This window comes from Balaenoptera borealis (assembly GCF_965194805.1).
Source record: "Balaenoptera borealis genome assembly, chromosome: 3".
Taxonomy (NCBI): Eukaryota; Metazoa; Chordata; class Mammalia; order Artiodactyla; family Balaenopteridae; genus Balaenoptera; species Balaenoptera borealis.
Genome location: NC_138866.1, coordinates 52,824,817 through 52,837,749, shown reverse-complemented (window position 1 = coordinate 52,837,749; position 12,933 = coordinate 52,824,817). Strand labels below are relative to the sequence as shown.

At 34.6% G+C, this 12,933-nt stretch overlaps 1 pseudogene across 1 annotated transcript; it reads left to right on the top strand.

The window, feature by feature from the left end:
* Positions 1 to 8,117: 8,117 nt before the first annotated feature.
* LOC309624976 (proteasome subunit beta type-6 pseudogene) lies at positions 8,118 to 12,257 on the top strand (annotated as a pseudogene). The gene has a single exon. The product of its transcript is annotated as a proteasome subunit beta type-6 pseudogene (transcript).
* Positions 12,258 to 12,933: the final 676 nt, after the last annotated feature.

The window sequence follows — 12,933 nt, the reverse complement described above, 5'->3', positions numbered from 1 at the left end:
CTTAAAAAATAAAAGACTTCTACAACAAAAAAAGAATGTAAAGTCTTAGATGCTCTTGAGACTCCTTACACACTCACAGTTTTCTATGATTCTTTAAATTTTAGAAATCACAGAGTTGAAAGGTATTATGGAATCATAAAAAATTACTGGGCCACTGTCTGACCACTCTCTTAATTTTTATCAAAAGTGTAATATCAGAAGGAAGACCACTGTGAAACATATCCAGTGGGAAAACAAAGCCAAGAAGAAAAGTATCACTATTTCCAAGAACAATATAGCTAGAACATGCAATATTCAAACACAAGAAAAAAATTGATTTAACTAAATGTCTCATTCATTGCCCAAATGTTTATATACAGGCACTGTAAACACAGGACTAATGTGTTGCTTGATAGCATTCACCGAAGAATTTACGCATATAGCCTAATTATTAGAGACCAGATATTCTACATTCAGAAAGAAAAAAGAGATGAATTTTATCTGCAGTAGAAAACATTTATTACATTGTATAAAATATCCTCACTTAGATCATTTTAAGATGTTTAAATGAGTTACAGGGAGAATATATAGTAGAAAATATGAGGAGAATAAAAATTATAGTTTAATATGAAACATCACTGCTTGCATATATCTCTTCAGGATAGAATTCAAAATGCCATGTTTATAGAAACATTCTTTTTTTTTAGTCTTACAAAAGAATTCTAAATACAGTATAATCCTTTTTCTCAGTATGAATAAAGTACAAATATTGTATGAATGAAGGCGCATAAAATTATTTCTTTTTATGCTATTAAAAATCAAGACTCTCCCTGTACAATAGTTTTTAGGTGACAAAAGTGGCTTTTCTACCTTTGTGTTTCTATGATGTATGCATCCATTTCACAGGACTCTTTTTTTTATAGAAGTGTTTATTGTGAGGACCGCAGGAGACCAGCACAGTTATTTATAGGAATTTTGAGTATCTATAGTTAAGCTAGTGTTAGATGAAATGAACCCATACTTGAATAAACCACTTTGTTCTTCAGTTAAGGAAAGGAGAATTTAAGAGTGAAATCTGTAATATTATAATTCAAAGATGCTCATAAGTTGTTCTAATTTATGTTTTTGCCATGGTGCTGGACATTATTGTAACATTATTGTTGAATGTCTTTGCATTACAGGCAGGGTCATTCTTGTTAGACAGGTGGATAAGTCATTCTTGCATTGTCATTGTATCAATGTTAGTCATAAGTTTAGTCAGCAATCTGCCATCCACTCTGTCCCAAGCACAATGTTAGGTGTGTGATCATTCCTACATCTCTTTCTCTATCTCAAAAATGCATGTGCTTTCCAGTTTTATCATGTTCTATACCTTGTCTTGTTTTGTTCTCAGGTGCTTTGCTAGAAAATTGAAGAGTTGGATAGTGTTTGGACTTCGGATCTGGGAGAGAATCAAAATTATATGTGGAACCTAGAAAAATGGTACAGATGAACCAGTTTGCAGGGCAAAAATAGAGACACAGGTGTAGAGAACAAACATATGGACGCCAAGTGGGGAAAGTGGTGGAGGGGGGTGGTGGTGGGATGAATTGGGAGATTGGGATTGACATGTATACACTAATATGTATAAAATGGATAACTAATAAGAACCTGCTGTATAAAAAAATAAATAAAATTCTAAAATTCAAAAAAAAATTAAATGAGGTTGGGGCTTTGAGTTAAGAAGTTTCTGTTTGCTTGATCAAAATCAAGTACTTTCTTTGGCTTTCAGTTAATTCCAACAGAAGTAACCTCAAATGTCTCACAGTTACTTTCCTGTAATCATTCTTATGTGCTCTTTATTTTTTGTATCAGTAATATTATAATTGGTGGTAAGCTACTGTGATGATTTCCCTAAACATACATCAGATAATACAAAGAATATTAGGAAGTTGACTATTTCTTTGAAGTACAAAATAATTTCATTGAATTATTCACAATAAAGGAGCTAGTCAGCAAATATACATTATTCATGGCCAAGCATTGCTCTTAAATAGTAAAGGAGGGAATTAAAATATACTTAATACTTCTGCAAATACTTTTTACATTAAAACATAAGATAGAAATGAAAATCATTTGTATGGGTATCCTCATTCAACTTCCAAGTTAGTGATCAGCCCTTAGCTCTTCAAATAATTTAGGATTAAATTGCATAATCATTACAAAGCCTCTATTTCTTTATATTTTTTACTTGAATTCTACCCTATGAAAGAGTGGTCAGCAGTTTGGATTTTAAAGAAGCTGAAACCATTATGGAAAGAGCAAGCATAGATGGATACTTACTGGGTAAAGAGGGACCATTTAGACATGCTGATGTTGGAGAATGTAAACTGAGCAACATTTACTGCTTTCAGCAGTTTTCCTTTTATACATGCCTTCACCAAATTGAAATTTTATATAAAAACAGGATTGTTCTAGACAAGGTTAATTGTGTCTGCGTTAAGAAAATAGGAACATTTTTAAATGAGAAGAGATCAACATAAAATACTATAATAAGGATTATAAAATAGAAGGAAAAGCAAGATTTGAAATCAGCTTGACTTACAAAGCAATAACAACGCATACTTATGAAGCTAGAATGATAGCAATTATTTTCAGAGAGAGAATAACCTCTGTTTCTGGAGGTGAAAATTATTATGTATTTACATATTAGTTTAGTTTGACCTCTAAGAATCTGTTTGTACATAGCTGACTTTGTAAATTCACTCAGGTTCATGTATTCTTCATTTACCATATGTTCACAATTATACTTAAACTTAAGTTAATTGGAGCTCCAGGGTCAATACAGGGTCAGATGAAAATCGTGCTAATGAAGATGATTACCTCAGCAGAGCCCAGTTTATAAACTGTTTATTCTTAGAATCAGGAGGTATTATGGCAGAGTTCTAGTCAGCAAAACGAGGGCTTTGTAATAATAAAACATCCTCTTGTATCTTACTATACATTCCAAAATTTGCCTCTAAAGGGGCCAAATTATTTTCTCAGAAAGCAATTTCTACATGCAAGGGGCAATATGAGTGCAAACTTCAGTCTTTGAATTTGATCACATTCACCTTGCTTAGAAGAAATCTATTTAAAGGCTATGTTTCCATATGTAGTGGCATAGTAAAATATGTTGACTCTTATTTGTAAACCAATCATAATTCATGTGATCACATAATCATAGTTAGAAAAGAAAATGAAAGCAGAAGAGCTAAAATAATTTTGTGTTCAAAAGTCTCAAAGTTTTATTTATTCAAACTCAGATCCTAATATAAGCCCAAACATATGATTATTCATCATGGTAAATTTCACCATGACCACTTCACCTCTGTGATTTTTGCTGTACAACATCCAACAGCCATTGAACATAGATGTATGAGAATGTCAGAGTATTTTTGCATTGATTACTTTATCCAACCACTTCATTTTCTAGAGGATGTTTGAATGCCAGAAGGACTGATTTTCCTAGTATCACACAAGTAGCTGTGAAAATGTGATTAGAACCTACATCTTTTGATTTCCAGATTAAGATTTATTCCTCTACATCACACTGCATCTTGCTACTATTTTAAGTTCTTAATCTGTTTGTAGATGATCTAACATGTGGATTTTTCTGGAGTAATGCAAATAGGCAATTCTTTAAAAAAAAAAAAAGAAAGAAGGAATTCCTGGTTTTGGGGCTACTTAAGTCTGTGACAGATAGCTGATAGCATAAAAGGCTTGTATGGGTAACATTGCTCATGATGAAACACTTGGTTGAAAGATCATTTGATTGTGTGTTGTGATTTCAGTTTAGAACTAAAAATGTTGTTTGAAAATAATTCATGATCCACAAAAAATACACATTGTGTATAGTATACCCAGGTTTTATATTTAGTTATATCACTCATGTATAAACACTCACATTCCTAGAAACTTCAAAAGCAAAATTGCAAATAAATGTATAAATTCCTCTCTGTCCCTGAAAATTTAAAAATATATATTGACCATATATATCCAAAAGTTGGCCTGGTAATATTATTCAATTTTCTTTTCAATTAGAAGCACAGCAGCACCAATAACATAGCAAAGAAAGTACATCCCCACCAAGCCAGCAGATATAACTTTTCCACTAGTTCTGTGATATTTTAGAAATACTTCCCCACATCCAGCTGAATTTTTTTTCTTGTATTTTCATACAGTTGCTATTTGTAGCTAAAATAAGGGCACAAAAGGGCAGATACTACTACTCTATTACCCCATCAAATATGAATTGCCATACTAGTCACATCAGACTAGAAAGAAATGTGAAAATAGAAAGCTGAATATAAATTATCTGGATGAATTTCTAATTTATGAATATATTTCTTTATGACTATACAAAAGGAGAAATTGCAGAGAAAAAGCACAATGAAATCTGAAAATTTCCTGGGCTCAGGGATTCATAAAAAAAGCTAATATTGATTAAATTGATAGTTTTTCTTATTTGGAAAAGATCAATCTATCTGCTATAGTCTGAATATTTATGTCCCCCCCTCAAATTCCTATGCTAATCTGATGCTCAATGTGATGGACTTTGGGAAGTGATTAGGTCATGAGCACAGAGCCCTCAAAAATGAGATTAGTGCCCTTATAAAAGAGGCTCCAGAGTGATCCCTAGCCTCTTCCGACTTATTAGGATATAATGAGAAGTCTGCAGCTTGGAAGAGAGGCCTCACCTGACCATGCTGGCACCCTAATTTTGGACTTCCAGCCTCTAGAACTGAGAGAAATAAATGTTTGTGGTTTATAAGCCTCCCAGTCTGTGGTATTTTGTTATAGCAGTAAATGGATTAAGACAGTCTCTTTATAGTAGAGATTTCCTACATGAAAATTGTCCCAATTCTGTTTAGTTAAATGCAGTATACTTCAGGCCCTAGATGTGGAAAATTATTACTTTTACTACCTATAAAGTCCATTGAGTTCACAGCTCATGGTTTCCCAGGGCTCGTACTACTTCCTAACACAGTACATTTTCAACATCCTCACTCCAAAGTGATCAATCATTGCTTAAAACTTGTGAAGGTAAAAAGGGTGGTTATTATTTTACTATATTCCACTTGGATATCTGTGATTCTTGTAGGATCTATCCATATTCACAGATAGTTTGAAATTCAAAGATATCTGAACAGTGATGCCTAGAGTCAAGTCTTTTTGATAATGATAATTCTTTATAAATTATGTTATTATATATTATATAATAATATAATGTATTATAAAATTATAACTATTGAAAATTAAAAAGTGCAACACTATAAATCAAATGAGATAGAGCAATTGCAGGTGTTAGCAAGGAAAAACACGGTCAAGCACAAATCTATAATTGAAGATGAGCACAACGATTTGAAGCAAATCTATAAAGCATCACATAGTAATATACTGAATCTCTAGGCTGGATATTTATTCTTCCTCTTTTTAATGTCATCTCTCTTTATCCATTTTTCTTTTTATTCTTTCCCATTCACTAGAACAAGTTCCCTTCGTTTACTGCTTATAAATTCCTTATTCAGTTTCTTCAGAATTTCACATTGTGCCTGGTACCTGGTCATAAATCTTTGCTCATGAATAAAAATATCCACATGAAACTGGATCTAGTGAGCATACATGAGTAAAGTATAATGCGACACTTCAACAAATGGCCTGGTTATAAGACTATCTCTAATGAATATTTTTGAGAATAACTTTTCTGGATACCAGCAATAATAAGTTACAGTGAAAAAGTACCCTGTCGATAATCCCCCATAAAATATGAAATAGTAGGACATTATGTAGAGCCTGAGAGAAGATTTTATTAACATACAAGCATTGAATCAATGAAGATACAAATAATGCTTGTTAATGGAAGCCCTGAGAGTATAAAGATCTTGGTTCTTCTAATTATTTACTTAACTTGATTTCAATAATAATCTCAAAATGTCATTTTTTCTTATTCAAAAGCTAAGGTGCTTCTAAAATTGTTCTTAAATAAGAAAGAGGCAAAAATAGCTACAAATAGTTTGAAACAGAGGAGTAAAAATAAAATTTCCCTACCATATATTAAAACATATTTAACCAATACTGTACTTAAAAGACAGTTGAACTATGGTATAAGAATAAACAGGAAGATTTAACACAAATAGAAAAAGATAAGCAGAAACAACATTATTATCAGCATTTTAGTGTTAGAGTAAATCATATTTCTAAGAATTTGGAAATTAGCTTACTCTCAAAGAGGTGAGTTGTGAAATTAGCACATAGTTGTGCATATAAAATCACCATAAAGAAGCCATACAACTGTGTATATTGTAAAGCATCAGTTGACTAATGACAAAAAACAAAAAAATCAAGCAGTTTTTTTTTTTTTTTTTTTTTGGCTGTGCCACCGGCTTGTGGGATCTTAGTTCCCCGACCAGGTATTGAACCCGGGCTCCGGCAGTGAAAGTGCTACCACTGGGCCACCAGGAATTCCCACCCCAGCCATTTTCGATTGTTATTCTGAGCTGTATGCCGTCTGCCTTATTGAAATAAAAGCACTGATCCTGGAGACATGAGTGTGTGGTCATTGTGGCAGTTACACTTCTCGCTGTAAATGAATTCATTGACATCTGGCTTTGTGTATCAGTCTTGTGTAAGTTTGGTTTAGATGTATCACTCCTAGGAGAAAAATCTATTTTTGATGTGTTGACAAATCAGCACTTGGACTACGTCAGGCAGAAAATCAGACCCTGGAGTACAGTAAATTCATCGTGGAATTGCCTTTCTAATAAAAGCTGTAGGAGGCAGCCTGATGGCTTCCTCTTGATGATCTCTGACTTGACTGCTGGGCGCACATGATTTTCTTTTGGGCTTTCTCATTTGATATTTAATCAAGTTAGGAAATATCATAATTGGTGAAATTTTGTTTTATTCAATAAAATTACTGAGAAATTAGCAAGAAAGACTCATTTCTCTCGCATTCACAAAACTCAGTTCCAATTGTACAAAAGTACTGTGAAAAAAATGAACAGATTAAAAAGCTAGACAAAAATGTAGGTGAATATTTGCCTTATCTCTGGATGGGAATAACATTCTGTGTATCAAAGTGATAAAGTATAGCATAAAAAGAAAGATTAATAGATTTGACCTAAAACATTAAAAATTTTGTGTGAATATAAAAAATTAAAACTGCAAGTTGAAAATAAAATTATTAACTATGGTAATAAATAAAGCAATCAGATAATACCTATAGTCTATGAGGATACTCAAAAGAAGATGTCAAAGCCCACAAATAATGGGAATGGCATATCTGGAGGTAAGTCACAAAAGAGGAAATACATATGATTGATAAATTCATGAAAATGTAGTCATTCTGACAGTAAAAGAAATGCAGATTAACACAGAAATGGACAAATTTTTAAACTATCAAATTAGCAATAAACAATATTAATATTTAAAGTTTTAATGAGACAGGTAAACTCTCATACTACTTGTTGAAAAGTAAAATAATTTAAGCTTTTTGGAAAGCAGTTTGTTGATATTTATACAAGTCTACTGACTTATACTGTAAAAGGGAAAGAAAAGTAAATTCCTTGTCCTACAGGAAAGAAAACGTTTCTGTCTCAGGCTATCTAGGGTACTCATTCAAGTAGATTCAAATTTTAAAGAGCAATTCTAAATAGGCAAATTGGTACTGCTTATATTTCAGTGGTATTGGGGCCTCTGAAGTTATTTCCAAGCTACTTTCAGAACAGGTTTGAAGACAAATCATCTTATCTCTTTTTCTTTCTCCTCTTTCTCCCCCCTTCACTCCCCCCCACCCCATAGTGGTGATGGTGAGGAAACAGAGAGGTAAGAAACTAGTTCTCTAAGATGGAACACACACACACACACACACACACACACACACACACACACACACACACACACACACACACACTGTAGTTTGGATTCTTTGGTCTGCTGGTCCACTTTTCCTTCTCTTCTGATCAGTTCATTAGAGCAGGTGACACCTTCTCATAGATAAATGTCAGACATGATTTTAAGAAGAGAAATGATTTTTAAATATTTGGAATATTAACATACACTATTATAATTCTTCCTTGGAGACTTTTTGGAAGTGCTAGAGTTGTGGTGCTTTACGACAGTTGCTTTGTGGCCGTACCGGAGGAGAAGATGGCGGCCACCTTAGTAGCTGCTCAGGGAGCACGGCCAGCACCAGCCTGGGGGCCTGAGGCCATTACCCGCGAGTGGGAAAACCCGGAAGTCTCAACAGGGACCACTATCATGGCCGTGCAATTTGATGGGGGCGTGGTTCTAGGAGCCGACTCCAGAACAACCACTGCATCGTACATCACCAATCGAGTGACTGACAAGCTGACCCCTATTCATGACCGTATTTTTTGCTGCCACTCAGGCTCAGCAGCTGATAGCCAGGCAGTAGCTGACGCAGTCACTTATCAGCTTGGTTTCCACAGCATTGAGCTGAATGAGCCTCCGCTGGCATACACGTCAGCCAGCCTCTTTAAGGAGATGAGTTACCGATACCAAGAAGACCCTACGGCAGGAATCATCCTTATGGGCTGGGACCCCAAGAAGGGGAGCAGCTCTTGCTTTGGCCGTGGAGCGGGACGGCTCCAGCGGAGGGGTGATCCGCCTGGCAGCCATTGCAGAATCAGGGGTAGAGCAGCAGGTACTTTTGGGAGACCAGATTCCCAAATTCACCATTGCCACTTTACCACCTCCCTGAATCCTAGGATTCTAAGATACAACAAGAGACGTCCCGTACTGATGGCAAAATTCAATAAACAGTTTGTCAGTGAGAAGAAAAAAAAAAAAAAACCTGTGGGGGATGTGAAAGAAGGAAGCAGATTTGACTTCAGTAATTGATGAGGTAATCAGTAGCTTTTGTGCCCCATGAAACATGTTCATGGTTAAAACAAGCTCTCTCATATCTAGTGTTGTACTCGAGCCTCTCTGTGTGCTCTGTGGTACAGGAAGAACATACATCTGCAGAAGAAACATTCCTGCCAGAATGTGCATTCTTCATTCCTTAAGGATTTCAATGTCTTGCAAAAGATGAAATATATTTAAAGGATTAAGATATAATTATTGTATTCTTTTGTAAAATAAAAGATTCCTTTTGAATTTAGGTTCTACCACCTAATGGACTGTGAGCTTATGCAAATTAATTTCTCTTGCACATGTTCCTCATCTGTAAAATGATGATAATATTCCATTTGGTTGTAATGACAATTAAGTGAGATGATGTCCTATGATGTCTAATTTAAATGGTAAATAATAGATGTTTTATTATTACTGTTATTGTTATTATCATCATTATTACCTGTTTACGAAAGAACCGTGGGAGATTAGAAGATAGAACCCAATGCCTCCCATAAAGTAGCTAATAATCATTGGGGCACCTGATGTAGCAAGGAGCATAGACAGGCTGAGGTAACATAAAACTAAGCATAGACTAAGAAATGAACTAACCAGCCTCAAGTTTCCAAATCATAACATTTTAAATAAAATCATTTCCAACTGTAAGATTTCTCTAGAAGGAAGCACTATTTTGTGTTCAAAGGACTATTTGAGTTTGGATTAGACTTTAAGGGTGGGTTTTCCTAAAATAGGCAATACATAATATCTTAATATGCTTACTGTTTCCAAGTAAATGTCCATAATCGTGAACAATGATAAAACTGCATTAGCCCATTTGGATATATAGATTTTTTCTGATTATAAAAGCAATATATATTTTTCTTTTTATTGAAATACAGTTGCTTTACAATATTATATTAGTGTCAGGTGTACAGCATAGTGATTCAGCATTTTTGCAGGTTATACTCCATTATAGGTTATTACAAGATAATGGCTATTATTTCCTGTGCTATACAGTGTATCATTGTTGTTTATCTATTTTAAACATCGTAGTTTGTATCTGTTAACCTCATACCCCTAATTTGTCCCTTTCTCCTTCACTCTTCCCTTTGGTAACTACAAGTTTATTTTCTATGTCTACGAGTCTGTTTCTTTTTTGCATGTACATTCATTTGTATTATTGATATTTTTTAGATTCCACATATGTGATATTATACAGTATTTGTCTTTCTCTGACTTATTTCACTAAGCATAATATTCTCTAGGTCCATCCATGTTGCTTCAAATGGCAGAATTTCAGTCTTTTTAATGGCTAAGTAATATTCCACTGTACATATATACACCACATGTTCTAATCCAATTGTCTGTTGATGGGCACTTGGGTTGCTTCTGTGTCTCGGCTATTGTAAATAAAGCTGCTATGAATCTTGGTGTTTTATAGTTTTTTCCAATTACTGTTTTAGTTTTTTCCAGATATATTCCAGGAGTGGAATTGCCAGATCATAAGCAATATGTATTTCTTGTAAACATCTTTGGAAACACCAAATAATTTCTGTTAAAAAGAATAATAAAGGGAATAAAATGTAATCCAAATTCCATCTTCCAGATATAATCATTGTTAATATTTGATACGCTTTCTTCAAATATTTTTCATTAGGCACATATTACAAAAATTTTAATATATAATTACTTTGATAAATATAAATATTAGTGTCTACCTCATACTTTTAAAATCTACTGAAATGCACAGAGATATATACTGGGTAGGGAGAAATATAAAGATGACGTAAAATATTATACTCATGTATACACCTTGGTAGTCAGTAAGATGTAAACACATAATACGTATTTCTAAGGGACAGAAGTGAGTAGTAGAAAATAAATTTATATTGAGTTGGGGCAGATGTATTAGGGGTTAATCAGCAAAAGAGAATCCACACCAGGTAATTTCAAAGATGGGGAGCTAGTTACAAGGTAAAGAAAGACCTGGGGGCTTCCCTGGTGGCGCAGTGGTTGAGAATCTTCCTGCTAATGCAGGGGACATGGGTTCAAGCCCTGGTCTGGGAGGATCCCACATGCCGCGGAGCAACTGGGCCCGTGAGCCACAACTACTGAGCCTGCGCATCTGGAGCCTGTGCTCGGCAACAGGAGAGGCCGCGATAGTGAGAGGCCCGCGCACCGCAATGAAGAGTGGCCCCCGCTTGCCGCAACTGGAGAAAGCCCTTGCACAGAAACGAGACCCAACACAGCCAAAGATAAATAAATAAAATAAATAAATTAAAAAAAAAAGAAAGACCTGAAAGGGTAGAGGACAGTGATCCAACCCAGAAATTAGTCATGCGTGGATTAAGCCACTACTTCCCCAGACTGCAAGGAAAATGGGGTAAGCAGAGCCTAGAAATGAAGATCACTGGGGAGGTAGCTGTAGTAAGGCATGGACAGCAATGAAAAATATTTTTAAGTTTATTTAATATTTAATTAGTAGTTACATCTTTGAGCTCTTACTGTGTGTCAGTTTATTCCAAGAGTTCAACATGTTTTGACTTGTTCCATCCTCAAAACAGCACAAAGATAAAGTTAAATTTATTGTCTCCATTTTAAAGCTAAGAAAATTGAGTTACCAAGAGTTTTACTTGCTCAAATTTACACAGATCTTAAGTGGCAGAGCTGGGATTCAAATCCAAGCTATCTTGTTTAACGTATTGATTATCTACTTCATTACAATGAAGTTATGGACATTTATCTAACTGCAGTTAATTTAGCATTTGTTCTTGACCAAAACATTTAGTAAAATTTAAACTGTCATCTAGTTGACTGTAGGAGAAACTAGTAAATCACCGTTTTAAAACCTGCATAGATTCACAAAAATAACCTAATATCCTTTAGTTGCTTTATTCTGGACAATTTCTATAAGGCCAAGGGTTACCAGTGCAGAGCCCTCTTCCATGTGGGTGAATGGAAGTGTGCTCAGAGTGAATTTCTGGAAATTCTTCCTCACTGAATGCTCCTCATGGTTCATGGAGGAACTGTGACCTGAAGAAGAGGAGTAACTGTGATGGCCAACCACGGATAAATCTTTCCCCTCTGTGGATGGACACAAAGCTGGGCCTTGTTTGCCAGCAGATGGTGAGCTAGTAAGTTGGGTAACAAGGGGAAAGACACTTCTACCTCGGGAACCTCCAGTATCTCTTCTCTAAAATGATGTCATTATACTGGTTCTTAAAATCCTGTCCAGAGACGCAAGAGGGAAGAGATATGGGAACATATGTATATGTATAACTGATTCACTTTGTTATAAAGCAGAAATTAACACACCATTGTAAAGCAATTATACTCCAATAAAGATGTTAAAAATAAAAAAATCCTGTCCAGTAAGAAGAATTTAAGTACCTAAGTTTCTATGAATAGCCTCTGACTGAATCTCTGACTTTCCTAGTCAGAGACTTAAAAGACAATCCCTTTGCACTTGAAGATTATTAAATTCAATAAAATGCTTGCTATGAATTCTGAAAATGTTGTCAGTGTACTATTCACTTATTTTCAAATTTTTCTCCTCACTCAAATAGAAAATACCACCCTTCTGACTTTTGTCTTTTGCTGTGAGAGGGAAAAAAAAGTAATGGGAATGAAGAAAGAGAGATGAAGCATGTTGGGCCGGGGGGGGAGAGAGAGAGAGAGAAATTTGTAGCATTACCGAACAAAGGTAAAAGCTAACTATGACAGAGCAAGGTTGAGATGGATTTCATTTTCCATCCAGGTTAGGAATTTCATTTACTCAAAATGTTTTTTGAAGCAATCAGGTATTTAGTCAGCCCAAATAAAGAAAACTTATGTCTTCTTCAAAGAATGAATTAGGTTCTGATTAATGAATAGCAAAGAGCAAGATAATTTTATTTTTATACTAAATTTCATGACATTGAACACTTGATAGAAAAATCAGTCATGTGAAATATCTCCTGTCTTCAGAAATAGAATGATTAAAAGTTCTTCTGAAGAGAAAAACATTAGATTTTTAATAATTGAAAACAATTTTTAAAGACAATTTATCTTCCTTTACAATTGTTTGCTGTATAAAGG